We start from the raw sequence: 22,171 nt of genomic DNA, 5'->3' as shown, positions 1-22,171 counted from the left end.
CTGAAGGAAGATACCTGAGGCTGTAACATGAGCCAGGAGGAGGGCTGGGAAAGCTGACACCTTTGCCTGGGAAACTGGACAAAGGCTAGAGGAGGAGCTGGGGGAAGGGGGAGAGAGCCCGCTGGAGAGGTTTTTGGTTTCAGTTTGGAGCAGTGTGGTGAAACGTATGGAACCCCAAGGCTGGGGTCTACGTTCTCTGCCCCCCAGAAGGACTTGACTGAGGGGTCCGGTTGTACCTATAAGTATTCCTGTCGTCCAATAAACCTTCCATTTTACTGGCTGGCTGAGAGTCACGGTGAATCCCAGGAAGAGGGGTGAGGGTCCTGACTCCCCCGCACTCCATGACACCCTCCGTAGCCCATGGGGAGCAGCAGAGACATAGCCACGAAGCCCTAGCTCGCCACAGAATTTTGCATATTCTATGAATAGGCCAGATGAGGCAGGGTGGTAGCAAGGCTGCATCCGTACAAGCTTCAGATGGTCATGTTGTTCCCAGGGGGCTAGGAGGTGATGAGGAAACCCGGCCTGAGCGCCACGCACTGGGAAACAATTCACAGGCGAGGAGATGAGCACAGCAAGGAGAAGCAACTTGGCCCAGGTCCCCCAGGGAGTCTGGCAGAGCTGGGAACTGAACCTAGCTCTCCAGTGCTTTACACACATGCCCAGCGAGAGACCAGGGACAGAGACCCAACCGTGCCTTCACCACGAAATACAAACTTTTTAAGGCAGCCCATCCAGACGTGGGCAGCAACTTAATCCTCCAGCTGGGTCAAGGCCATTCCCCATCCAGGTGAGTGTGTAAATCTCACACCCCTAAGCTGGGTTTTGGTTCCAGCTTCATTGCCATTTAATTCATATTTTGCTCAATGAAACAGCCCGGGCTCTGGGGTCCTTTCCCTTGTGGGGGATGGGGCATTTGCAATTTTAATAGTGAAAGGTTTCAGAGTAACAGCCGTGTTAGTCTGTATTCGCAAAAAGAAAAGGAGGACTTGTGGCACCTTAGAGACTAACCAATTTATTTGAGCATAAGCTTTCGTGAGCTACAGCTCACTTCATCGGATGCATACTGTGGAAAGTGTAGAAGATCTTTTTATACACACAAAGCATGAAAAAATGGGTGTTTTCCAGCACAAATCCAGGTTTTCTCCCCCCACCTTGATTATCATACACACTGTAAGGAGAGTGATCACTTTAGATAAGCTATTACCAGCAGGAGAGTGGGGTGGGGGGAGAGAAAACCCTTTGTAGTGGTAAACACCCATTTTTTCATGCTTTGTGTGTATAAAAAGATCTTCTACACTTTCCACAGTATGCATCCGATGAAGTGAGCTGTAGCTCACGAAAGCTTATGCTCAAATAAATTGGTTAGTCTCTAAGGTGCCACAAGTCCTCCTTTTCTTTTTAATAGTGAAGGTATTTTTAAAACTGAGTTACTTCACCCTGGAAACAGACCGACAAGCCTGCATCCGAGAGGCCATTGCATCCTTTCCACACTACACCACACGGCTTGTCAAGAGCCAACCGGGGAAAGTTCTCCTTGAGCCACCATCAGGATGAATGGGGGCAAGGTGATCTATTTATACACCTCCCTGGTGTAACTGGGAAAACCTTCCCCAGCCGCTCCTGATAAGATTGATCCACTTGAGATTCATTCCTATTTGCCATGCAGCTTGCAGAAGGGAATTGCTCCACCTGTATGCAAGCTCCCTAATCTGCCTTTCAAGGAGCAATTCTATGGCCTTTTCACAGTGCAGCAGCCCACTGTTTGACGATTAACCCAGCTGCACATTGTAGGAAGGAAGAAACCAGGATATCAAGGTGAGACAGGTTATGAAGAAGAGAAACCAGCCGACTATTCGTGATTTCAATGGAGCTATGCCAATTTATACCAATGGGGGATCTGACCCAAACAGCATAGGGCCTTAATGCAAGCTCACTCTGGCCTCTCAGCATTTTGAAAGAGAAATCAGGAGTGTATTCTTAGCACTCTGTATCCTTCCAGGCAACGTAACTTTATTTATTCATTCATTGCCAAAGTCCTGGAGCAAGCATCCAGGACTGCAATGGGAATCTCCATGCTCTCTGTGTTCAGTCAATAACCTTTCTGGCCTAATATTCAGTCCTTTATTGGGTTTGGCCCTTTGAGAGCTTTTGTGGGGAATCCTGTTGTTGTGTGGAGAGTGATGGGCTTAAGTCACCCGATCTGGATCTGTGTCTAAATTCCTCACTTTGTTTGGCTCCAGGGCTTTGGTTCCGCCTATTATGGTAATAAGGGCCAAGAGCAACATTTGGCTCCAGATCCACACACACACAAATAAATAAATAAATCAGGGTAGGCTGGATCCAGGTTTTTCGTTCAGCTTATTATTAGAGAGCTAAGGGCCATGTGCAAAACCTGGATCTGGATCTAAAATGGCCAGCTGCTCAGGCTTATGATGGAAATCAAAGCCAAGTGCAAAATTTAGATCTGGATCCAAACTTCCTGGCTGTTCAGATCCAGGGTTCAGTGCAGCTCATTACAGATCTTAGCTGTAAGTGCAATATTTGGACCCGAAATACTTGAAACTGGATGTTATTCTGTGCCAGTGATATTCCATCCCATATCTCCCCCCCACAAAACTCTTGATGGGCCCAAATAAAAATTCTCGATGCAGGCACTGGGAAAAGTTTAGCCCCCGATAAAACCTGTGCAAAATGTGGATCAGTTAAACTTTAGGAATTTGTATTTGGAGGGGGGAGAGGGGCTCTGGCTCGCTGCTGCAGGAGAGCACGGCCATACCACCAGAAAGAGTAGGACTTTTAGACTCAGCCTTAGGTTTAAGATTCTCCACTTCTACCCTTCAGACCATGAGACTAGACCATAATAAAACCCATGGTGTGGAGGGGAAGGGCGTTACTCATAATGACCCCCTTCCATCACAGATGTATCTTGTGGTATGAGACTCATGTTCCCAGCATGGGTACCAAGGGCCCAAAACTTGCACTCCTTTTATAGCACAACCTTCCCGTGCCCCAGTATTCCCCCCACCCCCAATAGCAAGTATTAATTAATATCCCAGGACTCTGGATCACTTGCATTCACAGCCCTGGCAATGACCCACATGCTGGCTAATGGCCATGCCTTATCTACCTGCAGAGCAGTGCATCTAGGAGTTTAGTGCTGATGAAAGATCGTAAGTGGTGATTTAAGTCCTTTGATTATCCGCAGAGTCGGTGCAGCAGCAGGGCAAGCTTCCCACATGCCACTGTCCCAACAATGAGCCTCAGCCCCTGGCTGGAAAGAGCCTCCCTGTAAAGCTGGGGTAGGATCCCCATGGTCCATCAAGACCTCGACCTCTCTCAGCAACAAGGGAACGGGTTGTAGTGGTGGTTTTACCACCTGGACAGCGGCCCACTAGCGCTAGACTTGAGACCACCTTCGGCAATGCAAACTCCCCTCCTAACTCCAGTCCACCACTGCACCAGTGGGGACCCACTCTTTCTGTGGAAGCTGGGCAGCCTATGGCAGCTGCCTTATTGCCACGCTGGAATCAAAGGGGTGGCTGCCCTCTAGGGATGATCTAGATCAAGGGTGGGCAAACTTTTTGGCCTGAGGCCCACGTCTGGGTATGGAAATTGTATGGCAGGCCATGAGTGAAGAGCTGTGACAGCAATGTGTTTTTTTAAATCAGACAAGACACACTGTGCCGGGGCATAGCCACGGGTGGCCCACTCACTTATCCTCCAGCGCAGGCCCACCCCATCACTTGCCCCACTCCGCCACCTGGTGCTCCAGCCAAGGAGCAAGGTCAGGGCGCCGGAGCAGGGCAAGTCCCCAACCCCGCTCCTGGCCGGAGCAAGGCAGTGGAACTCGAGGGCCAGATTAAAGGCTCTGACGGGCCAGATGCAAGGCTCTGACAGGCCAGACGCGGGCTGTAGTTTGCCCACCCCTGATCTACCCGACACCTGGGTCTCTCCTGTTCTCTGCCTCAGGCACACCCCCATTTGGCCTCCCAAAGACTGAAATGCTTTAGTCAAATGCAAATTATTGGGCTCTAGTGGATGAAAGCTTACGGCCTTTGATATACAGGAAGACCAATTAAATGATCTAATAATGCTAGGGTGTGGACTAAGCCACACAGAGGTCACCAAGCAGCCATGAGATGGTCATGCTTCATTGTGGCCCTGCTCAAAGCCCAGAACTTGTCTGTACGGAAAGCTCCAAGCTGGGACTAAGGCCTGAAGATGCTAACCAAGGGCATTAACTATTACAAGATGCAGTTCACGAAGAGTCTACCCAACTGAGCTCTACCCTGATGCGCTGACCCGCTCTGTGCCATCTTGCCACGGGTACAAGCCCTAACGGTGCCAGCCCCATGCCAGCTTCCCATTCCAGGTACTCAAATGGCTCTGTGGCTATGTTGGTGGTTATTTCTCGTGTTGACACTCCTGCTGAAACGGGAGCCGCGGGCACTTTGATAAATGCATTGAAAGGGCTGATCCTCTGCCAACCCCTCCTCTCAGTGCATCATTGATGCTATCGTGTGCTGCTCCTCACGGCAAGATCCCCTCCCTCAGTCAAAGGAAAGATTCCTCAGCCGCCTACGGAGGAGCGTCCTCGAGGACTCCGGCAGGGCAGCTGGGGAACACACAGAAATGTTTACAGGAGCACACTTAAAAGCACTTGGTTGGGATGAAAAGGAGAGCAGGAGAGTCAGGAAATGACATCTCTTCCCTAAGGGAATCTAAACTTTACCAGCAAGCTCCTGCTCTCATTTACATGACAGTAACTGTTCTGGAATCACTCCAGATTCACACCAGCAGAATCCAGCCCTCTTTTGGGTTCCAGGACCATCATATGTGGGCTTGGCATTATAAATGACCATCCGCCCAGCTGTGTTTTCATCCCACCAGTTCTGAGCCTCATGCTCAGGGACTAGATGACAGGCGTAAACCCGCCAATGGATGTAACCCCTGAGAATACATCTACACTGCAAAAAACACCTGCAGGCAGCAAGTCTCAGAGCTGGGGCTACAGGCTCAAGTTCGCAGGCCTAGCATAGCCTGCAGCCATTTGAACTCAGGCTCTGAAACCCACCCTGGAGGGACCTACTGGGGGCAGCAGATGTTCCCAGGTGGGTCTGTCACCAGCAGGGTCCCTCCTCACCCCCACCACTCCAGGTGCTGTACATATCATACCCAGGTTATACATATCCCCGATCCTTGCAGTCTTCATGCGAGATTCCAGGCAAGACTAACAGAAGACAGGGAGGCCCACTAGACAACTCCCAAACTATTTAAAGGTGTACTACCGAATTCCTATACACTACAGAAACTAGGCTCTAGTAACGTACACAGACCCAGGACCTACAATAAGTGACAACCTCACCCCTACCACACTGGGGTCTCCAATGCTGTTGCTAAGAAAGACCAGTCCCCTGCAACCTTGGGGTTTTGCAGCCAGTGAGAATAGTGCTTGGGACATGGCAAACCTAGACTTTCACAGGGCCACTGACAGCACAAGCAGGCATGCTCGGGATGGATGTCCCTCCAGATCACTCCATGCTGGACAGCCTGCAGCTGATTCCAAGAGTGAGCCCAACATGGGAATTAAATCTTCCCACAATTGGTTAAACACATTAGCGCCAGCAAAATGCCCCAAGCCGCTTTGCAAGGTCTGTCAACCCCTGTCCCACAGAATTCCCAACAAGGAACAGCACTGCCCACCAGAGAGCCATCAACAAACAGATGACAGGGAGCTGTCGAGGCATGGATGCCCACAGGATGCCGCCATGAGAACACGTCTAACCCTCATCATCACATTCTGAAGGGAGGAAGGTTTCACCTTATGCCAAATCTCCATGCCTGCCTATGGTGTGTACTTGTGTCCCATCCCCCTTCCAGCTGGCCTGCCAACTCTGGGATAATAGCCCTACTTCTGCTGGTAGCTAATGGAGTTACTCCTAGAGCTCACCTAAAGGAGGTCTGCACTGCAGTGCCAGAAGTCCCTGATTCAAACCCAGTGGATGGCCCAGGCTGCTGGTCATTACAGCATGCTACCTCTTTAGCTGAATCTACATTTAGGGCCTGATCCTGCTCCAATTTAAGTCAACAAAGAAAGAATCCACATCCACCATGGCTGGGATCGGAAACCGAGCTATGCTACTGCCCATCACCAGGCTCCTGGTGGAGAGATTGCTGTTGGATTTCAGGAGGAGAATGAGGCTCAAACCCAACCCTCCCTACTTTCAAACAACAGCTGGAAGCCCAGGGCCCGATTTTGCTCTCCATTGCACTGGTGTGACTCAGCAGAGCTACCCCACTGCAAAGGGAGAGGAAATCAGACCCACAGCGGCCGCTCTTTACCATGCAACCCCTATCCGGTTCGTTGTTCTCTTCAGGATCGGGACGGACACTGTTTCTGTGACTCCACAAGCGGATTGCTGAGCAGGGGGAAGGCCTCTCCAAGCAGCAGCATTTACCCTCAATCAAAGTAGCCACCAAAAAAATAAAGCCAATGAAGGACCAAATCCAGCCCATAAAACCCAGGAGCTCGGAGTTCCTGCCCTCACCCTCTGGTCACAGCAGCCTGCCCTGGGCAATCGGAGCACCCGATCCTGCCCGTTGCTCTGCACAGCGGGGCACAGCAGCTCACAGGATCTGGGCCTTACTTTGGGGACCTCCTCCAGGAATTGCTGGGGTCCAAGCTCAGGCTCCTCAGTGCTTGTGTGTCACCCTCCGTCAGAGGGACTGCAAGCACTGTACAGATGTACTCATTTCGCCTCGCCGCCCACAGGGCAGAGCAGTAGCACCACCCCCGTTTTACAGGTGGGGAAACCGAGGCACAGACCCACATTTTCCGCAAGGGCCTCTCATTCTGCATGCTCCAAGTCTGGAGATACTCTGCAGGGCACCCCCGCTAGGGCACCCCCTCTAGGGCACCCCTAGCTCCAAGACAGTCCAACGGGGGCTCAGCGACCCCAGGATCGGGCAGTCACCTGGGGGAAATGCTGAGTGGCTCAACATCCAGAAACCCCTGGCTGGCAATGAGGAGAATCAGGACCCGATGTAACTATTTATAATCGCTCGGGCAGCGGGAGCGGCTGGTGGCTGCCTGGGGGGGAACTCCCAGCGGACCGGGCCAGGACCCCCCAGCCCAGCGCTAACTCCCCAGGCGTGTCTGCGAGGGAGAGTCACTCCCACACCAGGAAGCCCTGCAAACTTGGAGGGGGGGCCGTTGCCCTGCTCCCTCCGTTTAAATCTCCAGGGGCTGGGGGGGGGGGTCTTACTTTCCTCCCCAGCAGGCAGATGACTGAGCCCAGCAAGTTTCTGCGGCTCGGGGAGACACGCCCCCCACAGGACGCCCCCAAGTCGCCCGCTCCCCCCTACAGCAACTTCCCCTCCCCCCGCTTGCGGGGCGTCTGCACCTCGAACCTGCCCGGGCTCCGCTCGCCCCCAGCCGGCCAGTTTGCAGCCCCGGTAGCCCCCACGGGGCGGGGTGGGGGGGGGGGAAAGGAGCCACCAGCGACCTCCACCAGGAGCCCGGCGAGATTCCGCCCCAGCAGCAGCGAATCGAGAGCGAGCTGCTGAGCAAAAGGTCCCCGGCGGGGCCCGGACGCCCCCCGGGAAAGCGGGGGCGGGGGGGGCCGCAAAGTCCGCCCCCAGCCCACGCCCAGGCAGGGACGAGCCCTTGCAAAGCGGGCGACTAACTGTTGCTCGGTGGCGCGCACTAGCCGCCAGGCTGGGCTCGCTCGCCAGGATCCAGCTGCAGCCTTGTGTGCCCCCCTCCCCCCGCACGGGCGGATGGCAAAGCAGCCGCCCCCCCCCCCCCCAACAGCCAGCAATAGCCCCGGTCCTCTTACCTTGCCGGGGAGCCGCTCCTCGCGGGGCTACATCCTTAGCTCCAGCTTCCTCCAGCGCTTTTGCGTCTCCTCCTTCTCCTCCTCCGGATTTTTTTGCTTCCTGCTGAGGATCCCGCCCCCCCCCTCCTCCTCCTCCTCCTCCTCCTGCACACCCCCGCCCCGGAGAATAAATCAGCCGCGATCTCCCCAGCCAGCCGGCGCCGGAGCCCGGCTGGGCTGGGCAAGGGGATGCGGGAGGGGTCCGGAGACCAGCGGCTTCCTCCCCAGCCCCGCACTGCAGATCTAGGGGGGCTAACGAGACGGACACGCCGGTGTCTCCTTTACTCCCGGAGACCCGGGGAGCGGCGCGGGGGAAGATGTGGAGGTGGATTTCCCCAGGAACCTGCGGGGGGGGGGGGTTGCAGCCTCGCGCAGACACAAAAGCCTCCCCCGTCCCCGCCCCCCTCCCGGGCTCCTTGGGGCTTTGCAGGGAGGATGCAAGATGGTCTCAGCACAGGGGGGCTTTTCGGTGCCCCCCCCCGCCGCCCCAATCCAGGCGGCTCGCTCCCTCGCTCTCCAGCCCGGCTAGGCCCGGCAAGGGGGGGCCCTCCCATGCGCGAGGCCAAGGCGCGCCCCGGGGACCCCAGCTCGGGGCGTGCGGGGACCCAGCCCCTTTCCGCTTCGTGACACAATAGCCGGGGAAACGCCAACGCGCAGCGCGAGAGAGACGCGAGCTCCGGGCGAGCTGCGGCGAGCCCCACGCCCCCGGCTCCGGCCGGGCAGGGCCAGCTGCCCGAGCGCGCCAGGGGCCGGGGGGCGCCGCGGGGGGAGACTCTGGCTCCCCCCCGCAGCGAAGGAGCGATGTCAGCGCCAGGCGTTAACCAGGCCCACGCAGCACACGGCTGTCCTGAGTTTGCCAGGTCTCCTTCCACTGCAGGGAAGCCGGAATGCGCTCCTGGCCTTCCCGGAGGTTTCTAAAGTTTTGCCAATTTTTAATTAGGGCAGGCCTGACCCACAACCCCCAGGCTATCCCTGTCTCTCCCCCAGTGCCCCTTCCTCCTGACCCACAGCCCTGCCCCCTTCCCCTGCGCAGGCACACACAGCTCTTCTGATTCCCCCCCCTCCCTGCATCCCACTCCTGCTACCCAAAGATCATCCCCGGCTGAGTGGGGGTTTTGTGAGCTGGAAAATGTTCTGCCAGGAACAAGGCTGAGGCTCCCAAACTCATCTCACCAATCACTGGAATCTGGCTGTGGCAGGCAGCCTCTAGGGGGACAGTCTGGTGCATAGGAGGCCTCTCTGGGGCTGTGGTTATGGGCCCAGGACAGCAAAGGCAACAGTGCTTAAAATGGGGGAGGCAGGGAGGGAGGAGTTGGCCTTATCTGCATTGGAATGAAGCAGCCATGGGCCAGCAAGGTGCCGGTTGTTGGGTTCTTCCTTTGGGAGCATGGCCCCAGCAGGGCTGAATCTGCCCCACAAAGAGATTCCCTCCAGCCCTGCAGGAGCCAGCTGGTGGGTGCACTGCGGCCTGCGCTGTCTGCTGCATTCTGCTCACCGGGCACCCTTTGCTGGGGGAGACCTTCCCACAGGACGGCGTTGAAAGCAGCATGCGTGTGCACACGTGTGTGGCTGTACCTGAGTGTTTGCACGTGTAGGTGTGACTGTGTCTGAGTGTGTGTGAATGCACGCCAGTGTAGGTGTGACTGTGTCTGAGTGTGTGTGAATGCACGCCAGTGTAGGTGTGACTGTCTGAGTGTGCGCGTGCGCACGTGTGAATGAGTGAGTGCTTGTAGGAGGATGTGTGTAATTGTCTCTGTGTATCTGAGAGGGGAATTTCACATGGGTGCCTGTGACACCTCACCCTCACCACAATGAGCCACCTTCCCCCGGACCCTGCTCCTGGCTCACCAAGTCCCACTGTCACCGATCCATTCCGGCATTTCGGAGCCATCTCCCCAAGGCAGTGGAGAGAGGTGGTCTCCTATCTCCCCTTGCTGACACCCCTCACCCCTCATCAGCGCGGGGTGATGCTGCATGGTGCGATTTCACTGCATTTTCACAGTAAAACTGTAACTAAAGCTGCCAGCTTGGGCTGGACGTATTCCTGGAGGTTTCATCACATGACATAATCTTTAATTAAAGGTTCCTCTTTAACTCCTGGACCATCCTGGAGGGTTGGTGACCTTAGCTGCAACACAGTCATGGATTATTTCCCTGCTTGGCTAAAACGAGTCAAGAGACGCTGGCGTGGGGAGCTGGAGCCTACCTCCCTCAAGAGGTGACCGTAACAGTAGGCCACGTACTGCCACCTGCCAGTGTAACCTCTGGAGCTCGCTGTGTTAAGCGTTATGGAGCCTGCAGTTCTCTAGGCGCTGTCCCTGGTAAAGCAGCTGTGGTTCGCTATGTCACACTGCTCCTGGCTCATGCTAGCAGGGGAGCAATAACGACTCCACGTCTGGGACATATCTCCAGCCTTCTGTAACTCAGGGCTCTCCTAGCGTTTGAGAAAACGATCTGGGACTAGCCCAGGAGCGAGGAGTGTAACTGGCCCTGCCATCGGGTTCTGCAATAACGACTCAGTCTGCCTTCTCCCAGATCAATGCAGAGCCCGTGACACAGCAAGGAGATTCCTTTCTGCCCTTCACACGTCAAAGCCCCGCACCATATGCAGCCTAATTCACTAATCATCATAATTACAGCAAGCACCAGTTAGAAGTGCAATAAAATAATAAACTGGTTCACGCCTCCCTGTGGGCCCAGTGGAGGAAACGCACAGGGATCAGTGCCCGCCCTTCGCCTGGGTTTTTGCTGGCTTCTTGGGTTGCTCTCAGAGCCCTGAAGCCCTATTGCTGTTATAATAATAGGGCAAATTGTGCAGACTCTGGTCCCCCAGGGTAAGCCAAAGAAAATCCCTCTCTATTCAGTGGTGGCTAGATGACTTTAACAGGGGCTCGGCCAGGAAGGGTTCACATCATTTCTCCTTTCATTTGCTGGCGTTTAGAATAAACCATGTGGAAGATTAATGCTGTAATAGGCTGCCTTTGCCTTGGGTTTTGTTGGTTTGTTGTCGTAGGGTCACTGGTGAGGGCTGCATATGTTGGTGTGTTTGTGTAGAGGTTGCTTTGCACACAGGCTGTTATTGTAGGGTCACTGCATGAGTGCTGTGTATATTGGTTTGTTACTTTAGGGCCACTTATAAATAGTGGGCAAGCTGGTTATTGTAGGCTTGCCTGAGAGCGCAGGTATGTTAGTGTAGGGATGCTGTGAAGGCTGGCGTGTTATTGTAGGGTTGCCATTGGTTTGGAGGAAGCATTAACACAGAGACAAGATGATGCGGACTTTGCAAACTGATCAAAAGGTAAAACAGGCAGGGCCACCGTGGGGCCGTTCCAGCCTCCGGTTAGCTTCCATGGCGGGAGGTGGCTGGGTCCCGGCCTATTCGTTTTCCCTCCATCTGCCACTTCCAGCTCAGTGCACATGGCCCTGGCAGTCACCCAGGGACGTGGAGCAGGCCGGAGGGCGGCACGTGAGGCCCTGCACTCTCACATTTCCCCTGTTCTATCGATCTGGATTGCTTCTATAATTCACAGAGTGTCCTGAGACCTCCCACCACTCGGCAGAGCCCAGTGCACAAACTGCGCCCCGAGCAGCGACAGCCCCTTCCCTAACACCCAAACCAGGGCACATCTGGCAGGGACTCCATTGCTTTGCCCTCCCACTGACCCCCTCAGAGGGTCATGATGGTGGATTCCTGTGGCCCCCCTAGGCCCCAGTGGGCCAGCTCCTTAGCTGCTATGAGCAGGGCTGGAGGGGGGGGGGGGAAGGCGGCTCAGCCTTCTGGCCTTTCACCTCCGCAGATGTAAATTCCAAGCTTAAATTAGGTAAACGGAGAAGAGGAGCTTTCTGAGCTCAGCCTAATGCGCGCTGAATGCTTCTCCCAACTCCCTCCCCCGTGCACCAGAGACTCCCCAGGCTGGAGCCCGGAGCCCTTGGCGTAGCTTGGAGAGGGGCAATGCTGGAGAACTACAGGGGCTGGCTGAGGGAGCAAGGGGCACCCCCATGCTGCAGACCGAGCGAGGAGTGCTGGAGTCCGCTGCCGGCCCTCCCTCGCTGTCTGCGGCCCCAGCCTCCGCCCAGAGAGGGGCTGCTTCTCTTTCTCTGTTACAGCATTGACCTCCGCAGCCAAGAGAAATCATTCCAGGAACTGCAGCCAGCCTCCTTCCTCCCTCGCCCCGGCCTCTGCGTGCACAGGGCTCCTGCAATTAGCCAGGTGCCTCGAGGTGGACCTTTTCCCCACCCCCCAAGTGCAGGCAGAGGAGAGCCACCCGCCCCTGCTTATCACCTCACCCCAGCACCGGGGATCCAGCCTTCAGCCCAGGAAGTTCTTGTCAGTGCTGGTTACGAGCACCCAGGTGAGATCAGGCCCCGCTGTGCCACACAGCTGCAAGGAGCGGGCGGTCCAAGGATGATCACTGATGGGGAACTGAGGCCCCAGCTCACACAGGAAGTCTGCGGCAGAGCTGGGATTTGAACCCCGATCTCCTGATCCCAGGCTGGTGACCACAAGGCCACCCCTTGTCTCTACGGGCCTTATAGCCTTTAAAGCTTCCAGTGGCCAAATACGGGAGAGGAAGCCTGGTCTAGCGGTTAAGGACTCCGGACTCCTGCGTTTTAGCTCTGGTGACTGGTTGTGTGACCTGGGGCAAGCCCCCAACCTCCCTGATCTCAGTGGAGCAGCACCAGCCCCTATGTTTGCCATGGAGGCCCAGCCCAGCAGTGAAAGAGTTAAGACCCAAGAGGCAGTGACCCAGCCCTAGGGCAGTGGATCAGGCCCAAGGCTCCACCCAGGGCCAGCAACCACCATCCTGCAGGTCGGTACTGAGCTACCCCTCCACAGGGCTTCCCGACCTTCACAGCCCCTGGATCACCTGCACCCCCTCCCTCGCCACGAGCTGCTGCAGGAACCAAGGCGTGAGGGGGGTTCCCCGAGGAATTATAGGAGCTTGGCCTCTTCAAAAGGACTTTCTCCCAGAAGTCCTTTTGAAATCTCCCCCAATCCACGTCTTCGGGGAGCCGCGCCAGGCACGGGGGGATGGTCCCCAGAGGGCAGGGTTGTGGCTCATGGGCATACCCTGCATAGTCTGTGCAAGCCCACAAGCCCAGGGCATGTGGGACCCATTGCCTTTGCCCACCTGCCTTGGCATCCCTCCCACTTCAGAGCCACAGCAGTGGCAGGCAGGGCAGGTGCCTGGCAGTGCCCTCTCTCTCCGTGTGCCCACATGCCAAGTGCCAAGCCCAGTGCAGAGAAGGCAGGCAGGGCCCAGCGGCTGGCGCTGCCATGTGGCTGCCTGACCTTCCCCGGGCAGCAGAGCTTGAAATGAGAAATCAGATTCCAACTGCGATACGCCTGCCATGACCCAGCAGGGCCAGCAAATTCAGCCCAGCCTCTCTGCTCTGACCCAGCCACCTCCCCCCCGCAAGGGCTGAGCCCCCCACTGCCCCTTTCCAATGCTGCTGTGTGCTCCGTGGGCTCTCGCCCTTATAGACAGGCAAAAGGCTGGAGCCAGCCCCCTCCTGCCCAAGAGCACCCAGCTGTGCTGGGAACAGCCCCCATGCCCGGTATCTCACACACACACCGATCTCTTCCACGCTGCCCCCTAAAGCAAAACAAAACACTCTCACCAGCACCAGGCACATCCAGGGCAGCTTTGATTGGGGATCTCAAAGCACATTAAGAAGAGGAGTTCAGCCAACCAGCCAGCCCCAGTCCCCTGCCCCCTGGGGGTGGAGTAGGTAAATACATTTTCCTGTCCCCATTTCACAGCGGGGGACACTGAGGCACAGAGGGGGAAGTGACTCATTCGCAGCCCTACAGCAAGATGGGGTAGAAGCTGGATGTCCATCGGCGTGCTGACCTCTGCTAGCCACAAAGGAGACAGACAGAGAGCGTGATGCAGTCTGAGCAAAGGCCTGGGAGTCAGGAATTCCTGACTTACAACCCCAGTTCTGACACAGCGCTGAGCAAGCAGCTTTCCTGCCCGGGGCCTCAGTTTCCCCATCTGTACAAGAAGGGGAAAGGGCAGGCAATTGCCAAGTCTTTGCAGTAGTGCAGCAGGGTGACCTGTCTCCTGGCTGTTGGCCGTGCCGTCTGGTTTTATCAGAAAGGAGACTTGCTTTCAGAAGTGAAGGGAAATATCAGCTGCTTGGGAACAGGCAGAGAAGCCAGAGACAAAGAGCCGGCTGGACCCTCCAGCAGCAGAGATGAGAGCCAGCCTATCAGGGTCTGTGATGAGAGTCTGCCCCTGAGCGTCTAACCACCACCTGCTAATCTCAGCAAGCAAATAAATGACAGGGAAATGTGTGCTTCAGGGTCCAGGTGACAGCCCCCTATGCTGCCCTGCTCCCTGTCTCTCCTTCCTCTAGGCTCCCCCAACAAGAATGAGAAGTCCACAGCTATTGTATCATGTTTTGTGTCCAGCTGCATCCCTACCCGGTAATCCCAGGGAATCATCAGGGTGGAGGAAGTTCACAGGAGAGAAGCAGTGGGGGTCTAGTGGTTAGAGCGGGGGTGACTATGAGTCAGGACACCTGGATTCTATTTCTGGCTCTGATCCCCACTGGCTGTATGAGTTACTTCCCATCTCTATGCCTCAGTGTGTGACCCAGGCCCAAGTGTGTGTGGGTGGGTGTGTGATACAGGGGCAAAATGTGTGTTGCATCCGCATCTAGAAGCTGGTCCACTAGAGGATAATAACCTACTACTGCTGCTAAGAGGGTTACTTCTTTAGCTCCAATGGCAGAGGTCTGTGCTGTGGGGCGGAAAGTCCCAGGTTCAGACCCTCCTGGTAATCTGCGATAGGGACAGTTCCTCTTGAGTGCTGCCTGATCTATGCAGGGGTGAGGAAGGAGTCCACCCACACCAGGGGGTTCGTTTCCTGACATCCCATGCAAAGCCCCGCTGAAGGGAGAGAGCCCACAGCACAGCGCAAGGGCCCCTGGCTGGCAAGGAGCGGGGAGCACAGAGCCTGGACAGGCTTCCTGGAGCTTGTTTTTAAGAAAACGTATCCCTGCGTTTTCATGCATTATTAACCACAGGACAGCAGCAGGTAATTTACAGCAACGGCTGCACAAGAGGCCAGGAGATATACACCCACACGGCTCTCCAAGCAAACAAAGCTCACCAGCACGGTGATTTCTTACCGGCTCGGGGCTGTTCTCCCTGCCAAGCCACAAGCTGCAATTCTTTGCAGGGAGACGACACTCCAGCCAGTGCTGGGAGCATCTCCAGTGGTTTCTCACCCAGAGACCGAACAATGGCAGAGTCGAGACCAATCACCGACTGCTCTGTGTTGGCAGCTTGGCATAGCACTCATTGCCAGGAGCCGGCAGTGCACTTCACAAAGGGAATGGGTCATTATCCCCATCTTGACAGACAGGGGAACCGAGGCACAAGGGAGCAGGGACTTGCCCAAGTGAGTCAGTGGGGGAAGCCAGGCCTCACCCCACACGTCCCCTGTCTATTTCCGGGGGCGTTCGCTCCCCTCTCCCCTGTTGGCTGTGTGATGCCCTGGATGCACCTGGACTCTGGGAGGACAGACGGACCGACAGACCAGCCAACCCTGAAGTTTGCTACCATTCAGCGACTGGGCTTTAATTTTCACTCTCCATGTTGCTTGCCAGGGAGGAGGCTGGGGGGCACTGTCCCGATCGAGGCAGAGCTGGCAGCTCCTCCTGTTGCAATAGCTGCCCGACATGTCCCATGAAGTCACTGGGAGTTTTGTCATTCGATCAGGCCTCATAACCACAAGGGTGCTCTGCCTCCCGCATCCCTCCTCTTCCTTCCCTGGCTCTGTCTTCTCTCCCCTCCCCTCCCCATGCAAGCTTTCCCCTTCCCACACACCCCAACTCCACCCCTGGGTTATTTTAAAGGCTCCGTGCCCCCACTGCCCACCTTGCCCAGTCTGCCAGGAGACTGGCTCACTGAGGAAGAGATTCCCCCTCACCCTCCTCCCAGCCTGCGTGCAGCACTCTCCGATAACACGCCTCAGCCTTTAATATTTATTTACTGCTAAATATTTAAACCTGTTAAATAAATCTTTACACACGAGCCGCCTGGCAGAACCGGGTCCCCGCGGAGACCTGGGGCTGCCTTGGCAAAGGAGTGTGGGTGGCTGGAAAGCTGCATCCAACCCTTCTAGCTCATCAGGACGGGCATATGCCTTCTGACCACACGCTGCCAGGTTACCTTGTCATCCTGGTGCCAGCCAGAGCCTGGCCCTGGGCGCGGACCTCCCTGCCCATAACACAATGCACGCAGTCTGGAGCTGGATTCCCCACTGCCCTGTGTTCTGCACAGCCAGTTACAATGGGGCAAAGTCCATTCACGCCCCGTCACCACTGGTTTAAATGAGGCACAAGGGTCAGGGCAACAGGGAATCAGGCCCATGGAGTGTGTGGTGCAGATGTGTCATTTAAACAATAGTCTTCCCTGTCCTCCCTCCAGTTTCCATCACAAAGCACTTTTACAGACATCAGTGATTATTACAGAGATTCTGGTACATTTTCTTCCTGTTTTAAAGGCAGGGAAACCGAGGCACGGAGATTAAGTGACCTTGCCCAGCTTAGCCAGCAAGTCAGTGTCTGAGTCAGCAATGGAACCCAGGAGTCCTGGCACCCAGAACACACCCCCTAACATCCAAGAGACGGGTCGACACCCGGCTCTGCACTGAGCTCACCTCAGCAGAGCCAAAGCCTTGGGCTGGGAGCTGAACTCATTACCCAGAGGCAAGAGTCACGGATACGGTGGAGCAAGGGGATGAGCTCACAGGCACTGAGAGAAAGAAGCTGCAGCTCCTATTCAAGGCAGCGTGGCCCCACGGATAGGGCACTGGGCTGGGACTCAGGAGACCTGGGTTTTATTTCCTGCGCTGATGCCAACCTGCTCTGTGACCTAGGCAAGTCACTTCCCCTCCCCCTGCCTCAGTATCCCCTCCCACCCTAGGACTGGTTCCCTGGCTAGCCCACCTGAGCTGCTTAACCAAGGGCACATCACTGGGGCGGACAGCAAGACTCCTAGCATGAATCCTGTGCTGGATTGGAAGGCGAGCTGCCAAGGGGTCAGGGAGGTTTATTGGGCTCAGCACAACTATGCAGGGTGCCCATGGGCCATGGCTGGGAGCTCCTTTCCCCGGGGAGGCAGTGCGGCCAGCCAACAGGCAACCCACACACAGCCAACTGCAGAGTCACCAGCCAGCTTCTCCCCTAGGGAACCAGCCAGAATGACACCCAGAAAAATATACCCCCCACCCAGCCATGCCTCCTGGGCCACACCTGCCTCTCCCCTGCATCATCTCTACACAAGGGAAGCAGGAAAGAGCTGGAGGGGCAGAGGCAGGGACGGTGGGATGCAGGGGGCTAGTGTAACATCCTGGCACCAGCCAGAGCAGCCCTCACTTGTATCGTTGCCCCCTGGGACTTTGCAGGGGCATAGAACCACGACAGCTGAAGGGCCAGTCCTGAGCTGCTCCCTATCTCATGACACGACGGTGGCCAAGAACCTTCAAACTATGCCCTGGTGTAGAGAGAGCAGGCAGCCTGAAACACAGTGACATCTGCCTCACAGCAGGAAGCCTGAAACAATGATTAACTCCCCCCACCCCCGCTTTTTTTTTTTTACTCAACCAGATGATAACTCTGAAACCTAATGATGTCTCTTTGAATGTGAGCTGTTTTCCTGCTAATCCAAGCACATGAGGAAGAAGAGGGATGATCACATTGCAAAGATCTGCACCAATGGCTGCGAGCAGCATTCTGTTATAGCACCACTAGTGGGCACAGTTTGGTTTGGGGGGCGGGGAGCTTAGCTCTGAGACAAAGGGGCGAGCTGAAAAGGCCAATGTCGCTTCACCCCCTGCCTGACATACATCTCAGAATTAGGAAGGTCTGCCTCTGCTGAAGAGAAGGGATGGAAGGCGAGGAGGGAGAACCGGGTGTGTCCCAGACAAAGCTTAGCAACATAGCGGTTTGCTTTACTGAGCACCAGAAACTGGAGCCACCATGCAGGGCTGCACCTTTATTTAGCTCATGATTTATATTATACCCACAGCACTGCCTACTCTGGTGGTTTTTTGGTGACTCTCTAGTTATTGGGCATTTTCCCAAAAGCCCCAGCTCCTGGAGTCATGGGATTTCATGAGAATCTCAGCTTTCATTTTCTAGTCCTCAGGGGGGAAGAGAAGAGCAGGAAAATGTGGTCCTGGAATGTTGGTTGGTTGGTTTTAAAGGTGAATTTAAAAATAATCCAAAAAAGCTTTTGGTTTGTAAAACCTCCTGATTTTTAAACTGATCTCCTGATTTAGGCAGGGTGGGGGAGACGCCTGGTTTTTGGATACCTGAGGTGAGCAATGCTGGTGTGCGCCTGCATGAAGGTTTAGGCAGGAACCGGATTCCAACCCCCTAGCTGCTTTCCTCTCTCCACTACTTCCCAGCATAGCAACTGTCGCTGGAGGAGTCCCGGTTACCAAGGAGGGGACCGGAGCATCCTCGAGAAGTTACATACATTAGAATTCAATTTTCATGTGTGCATTTAAAAATTAATACACTATTAAGTCAGCTACGTGAGCCGCTTCCGGGCAGCTCTGTTCAAACCTCATTACCAATGGATGGTGCGTCCTGGGGGCCACAGCGTGTTACAGACATTAACCCCTGGGCGTGGCTGGCAGGGAGAGGGTGCTAGGTGGGGACTCTCCATGCTCGGCGAGCCATGGAACGGAGCCGGCTGTGGGATCGGGAGGACGGGGGTTGTCAGAGAAGGCGACGCGATCCAATGGTGGGAGCACGGGGAGGTTAAAGGTCAGCCTGCCCAGGGGCCAGACCCGGAGCCCTGTTACTGTGGGGTAAACCCTGGATCATGCCACTGACTTTGCTGGAGTTTGCAGCACTCGAACTGACAGCTCACTGGCCCTGCAGATCTAGTCCCAGCTCTGACACCGACCTGAGCAGCTCTGGGCAAGGCTCTTAGGGTCAGATTTTTCAGCGAGCCCACCTCCCGTTTAGGCACCAAACTAAGGCTCAGCCTTTCAGTAGCTCCCACTGCAACACCCAGAGCCAGATCGCCCCGAGACCTCAGCCTGCAACATGTTCCCAACACACCCAGCTCCTTGGGCCCGGCTCCCCTCCCACTGGTACAGAGCCAGGTGACTGCTGAAGTCAGCCACTCTCAGTCCCATTTCACCTACCCTGGCTGCATAAAGGGGCCTCAAAGTGGGGTGGAAGCAACCCCCAGGGGCTCCCAAGCTGACGGGTTGTGCGTCAGCTCTGCTCCCAGCCCCTGGTGTAGGGATGGGTCTGGACTGCATTGCATTACAGTTATCCTCTGCTTTCCAGGACCCATGGGGAACAGAGCATAAGCTAGAGCAACTCTGAGGCTGATTGACACTGGGACAGGCAGGGCCCTCCCCCTGGCATAGCCCAGAACACAGGAGACACAAAGACGACTTCAAGTCACCTTAACCTTCACACACCATCCCAGCCCCACATAGAGGATTGGAGTATCTTAGCCTCAGGCCCCATGGAATTAAACTGGGCTAAAGCCAACGTGAATAGGGTGAGAACCAGACTTTCCCGCAGTACCTCCAGCCACAACAGGAGGTAAATCACAGTCACTTACCCAATGGGCATTGCCAGGACACTCACTGTCACACACTGGGAAGGTGCCGCTGCAGGATCCGGTCAGTGTCTGTGTCCCAAGGAGCGTCCCCCTGGCCCTGTGTCTCTCGAGCTACATCTCCCAGGTTAGCCATCCCAGGGAGGCGAAGGAGGGAGGTTTGGTCTGCGGTGCCTCTTCTCCCCCACCCCTCTCCAGTCCCTGCCTGCAGGGTGCAGTGCTGGCCAAGAGGGGCCCACGTGGCTTGGCCTCCACGACATGCATCATTTGCACAAAAAAAGCTCTTCATGGGTGCAACCCCCAGGGCCCACAGGAAAGGCCAGAGGGATGCTGGGGTGGGGAGCCCGGAGCCTGATCTGAGGGAGCACAGCAGGAGAGGATTCTGCTAGCCTGAGCGGGTTTAAATCCCTATTGGTGGCCTCCACTGTACGGCAGGAGAATGAATGTCCTATCCCTTTAAGGGCCAAACCCAGACACAACAGGGCTTCCCTCAGCCACAGGGCTCAGCCATGGGGTAGGGCCTGGGACTCAGATAGGACAAGGGAACTGCCCTCACTTCAGCCTTTCCCAGAGACCCTCCCCCTGGCCCCAGTGCCTGGCTCCCCACCCCCAGCACAGAGCTAGATCCAGGGAGGAGTGAGAGTAATTCATCCACCACAGCTGGCCCAGCCCTGCAAACCCCTGCACCCAGCCAGCAGGAGAGGGTTAACCCCTTCCCTCCTGAACTCTGGATGGGGTCTATACACCCCCATTCCAGGGGGTCTCCCCACACTCTTCATTAATCACCTGGCTCCTCGTCCCTGGTGCAATGCAATCCACCCTGTTGAGCTGGGCTCCCAGGCCGGCCACGCAGAGACCAGCCGCAAAAGGAAACCCAGGGGAGCAACAGGAGATGGAGCTAGTTACTCCAGAGGTGGGGCTGTCCCTCCCCAAATCAGAACTGGGCTAATGCCACAGCATGGCACTAGGGGCACTGTGCTGCTTCTAGGACCGAGCCCTTGGACCCATTAAAGAGCCCACGACTCTTTTTTTTTTTTTTTTTTTTTTGCTAGACTGGAAGATTAGCCTTGGGGTCCTGGCCTAATCTTCACCCAGGTGATTGCATCCTACCTCCCTGCATTCCCCCAGCAGTTTCAACAGGACGCAGGATTCTTCTTCGCTTCCTGTCCCACAGCAAAGCGTTACTGTGTGGCTGCTAAGCAGTGGCCACATTCCACCCCAGAGGTGGCTGCATCTCAGCCGCGGGCGAGGCGATTTGCACATGTCCTTCGTAAAGCACTTGGGGATGCTTCAGCAGACAGGGCTTTTTATGAACTGAGGTGATCACGGTCATTTCGCTGTGCAGCGTTTCCTGAGCTAATTACCTCTTAGCCCAGATTATTTTAACCAGACCACAAGTGGCCCTCACAGGCTACTTGGGCAGGGGCCGGGGGTTAAAACGGAAAACAGGAGAATTACCAGCTCTCTGCCTCTCTGGCATTTACCTTGCCCAGCTGCTCCTGCTGGAGGTAGCTGTGAGATGCAGGGCAGGAGCTTTGCCAATGGGCAAGTGCTACGTGCAGCCCCACACAGACATGCTCTGGCTTTTAACACATCCCGCGAGAGCGCGCCCTTATCAGCCACAAGCAGCACAACCCCCGCAGGGCTCAGAGAGAGAGAGCGCGCCCTGATGATTTGCTAAATTAAAGAGGTTCTGGCTGCCGGGCAGATGAGGTCTTCAATCACCCGAAGTTATGGATCATGCATATTCATCTCCAGTGCACGGAAAGCCTGTCCCTTGCCCCACGGCTCGGCCTTCCCTCTGACAATGGGGCTACCTCTGATGAACCCAAGCCAGGTGCAGCAGCTGTCAAAGGGAAGCCTGGCCCAGTGGGCCATCAATCCTCTTCTTTCACCAGCTCAGTCTGGAAACCCAATCACACCCTCCCGCCCTCAGAGCAGGGGGAATGGGCCGTGCCAGGGAGAGATCAGAGCAGGCCCCCTGCCCTGGCCAGCACAAGGCTACTCAGCGTATCGCCAGGGGATGGCACTTTCCCTGGGTGACTGTGGCCAGTCCAGGGCCCTGGCTACATGGTTGTGGCCATGCCATAATATGGGGAGCATCACGGGATTCACTCACCGCTAGGGCGCCTCCTCCTGGCTGCTCTGGGAATTAGCTCCTTCCAGGTCCAACATCCCCTTCCGTCGCTCACTTGCACACCCCACAGCCTCTCTCTCTGCAACTCGGGGTGCTCTCTCTCCGTGGCTTGGCCCTCTGGCCAGGTCAGTGTGTTTTCCCCCTTCTGGGGTATCAAAGACTCTCCCAGGAGGTCTTCAAATCCAGTGCCCTGACTGTGCCAGTTCCCCAGTGGCTGGCAGGGGAACCCGGGCCCACCCTGTACTCCAGGTTCCAGCTCAGGCACCCTCTAATCAGCAGCCAAGCTCTCAGCAAATTTCTCATGGCCAGTGAACCCCTGGTGGTGTGCCTAGCACCAGGGATTGGACAGGGCATCCTGCTGGATGGCTGCACTGGGCAATTATCCTTCCCCAGCTGGGATGGGAAGCTGAGGTGGGATATGGCTCCTGAGCTGGGTAAAACAGACCCCAGGCCTGTGTGTTTGCTGCACTTAGCTAACACAGCTCCAGACCCAGGCCAGACTGGGTGCAAATTCCCTTTCCCACAGTGGGATCATCCCTTGCAGTGCAT

At 56.0% G+C, this 22,171-nt stretch overlaps 1 protein-coding gene across 6 annotated transcripts in view; it reads right to left on the bottom strand.

Moving 5' to 3' along the window:
* DLGAP3 (DLG associated protein 3) overlaps nucleotides 1-16,155 on the bottom strand; it is a 149,540-nt gene extending 133,385 nt beyond the window's left edge. For 5 of the 6 annotated variants that reach the window (XR_012155604.2, XR_012155606.2, XR_012155605.2 and 2 more), the window contains exon 1: nucleotides 7,842-7,934. The gene's annotated coding sequence lies outside the window, so the exon portion shown is untranslated. Of the gene's footprint in view, nucleotides 1-7,841; nucleotides 7,935-16,065 lie in introns of those variants that run through there. The other variant, XM_073317303.2, reaches the window with a different exon arrangement.
* Between the last annotated feature and the right edge of the window lie 6,016 nt (nucleotides 16,156-22,171).

The sequence above is a fragment of the Lepidochelys kempii genome, chromosome 19 (genome assembly GCF_965140285.1).
Source record: "Lepidochelys kempii isolate rLepKem1 chromosome 19, rLepKem1.hap1, whole genome shotgun sequence".
NCBI classification, from domain to species: domain Eukaryota; kingdom Metazoa; phylum Chordata; order Testudines; family Cheloniidae; genus Lepidochelys; species Lepidochelys kempii.
This window is presented reverse-complemented; position numbering and strand designations above follow the sequence as displayed.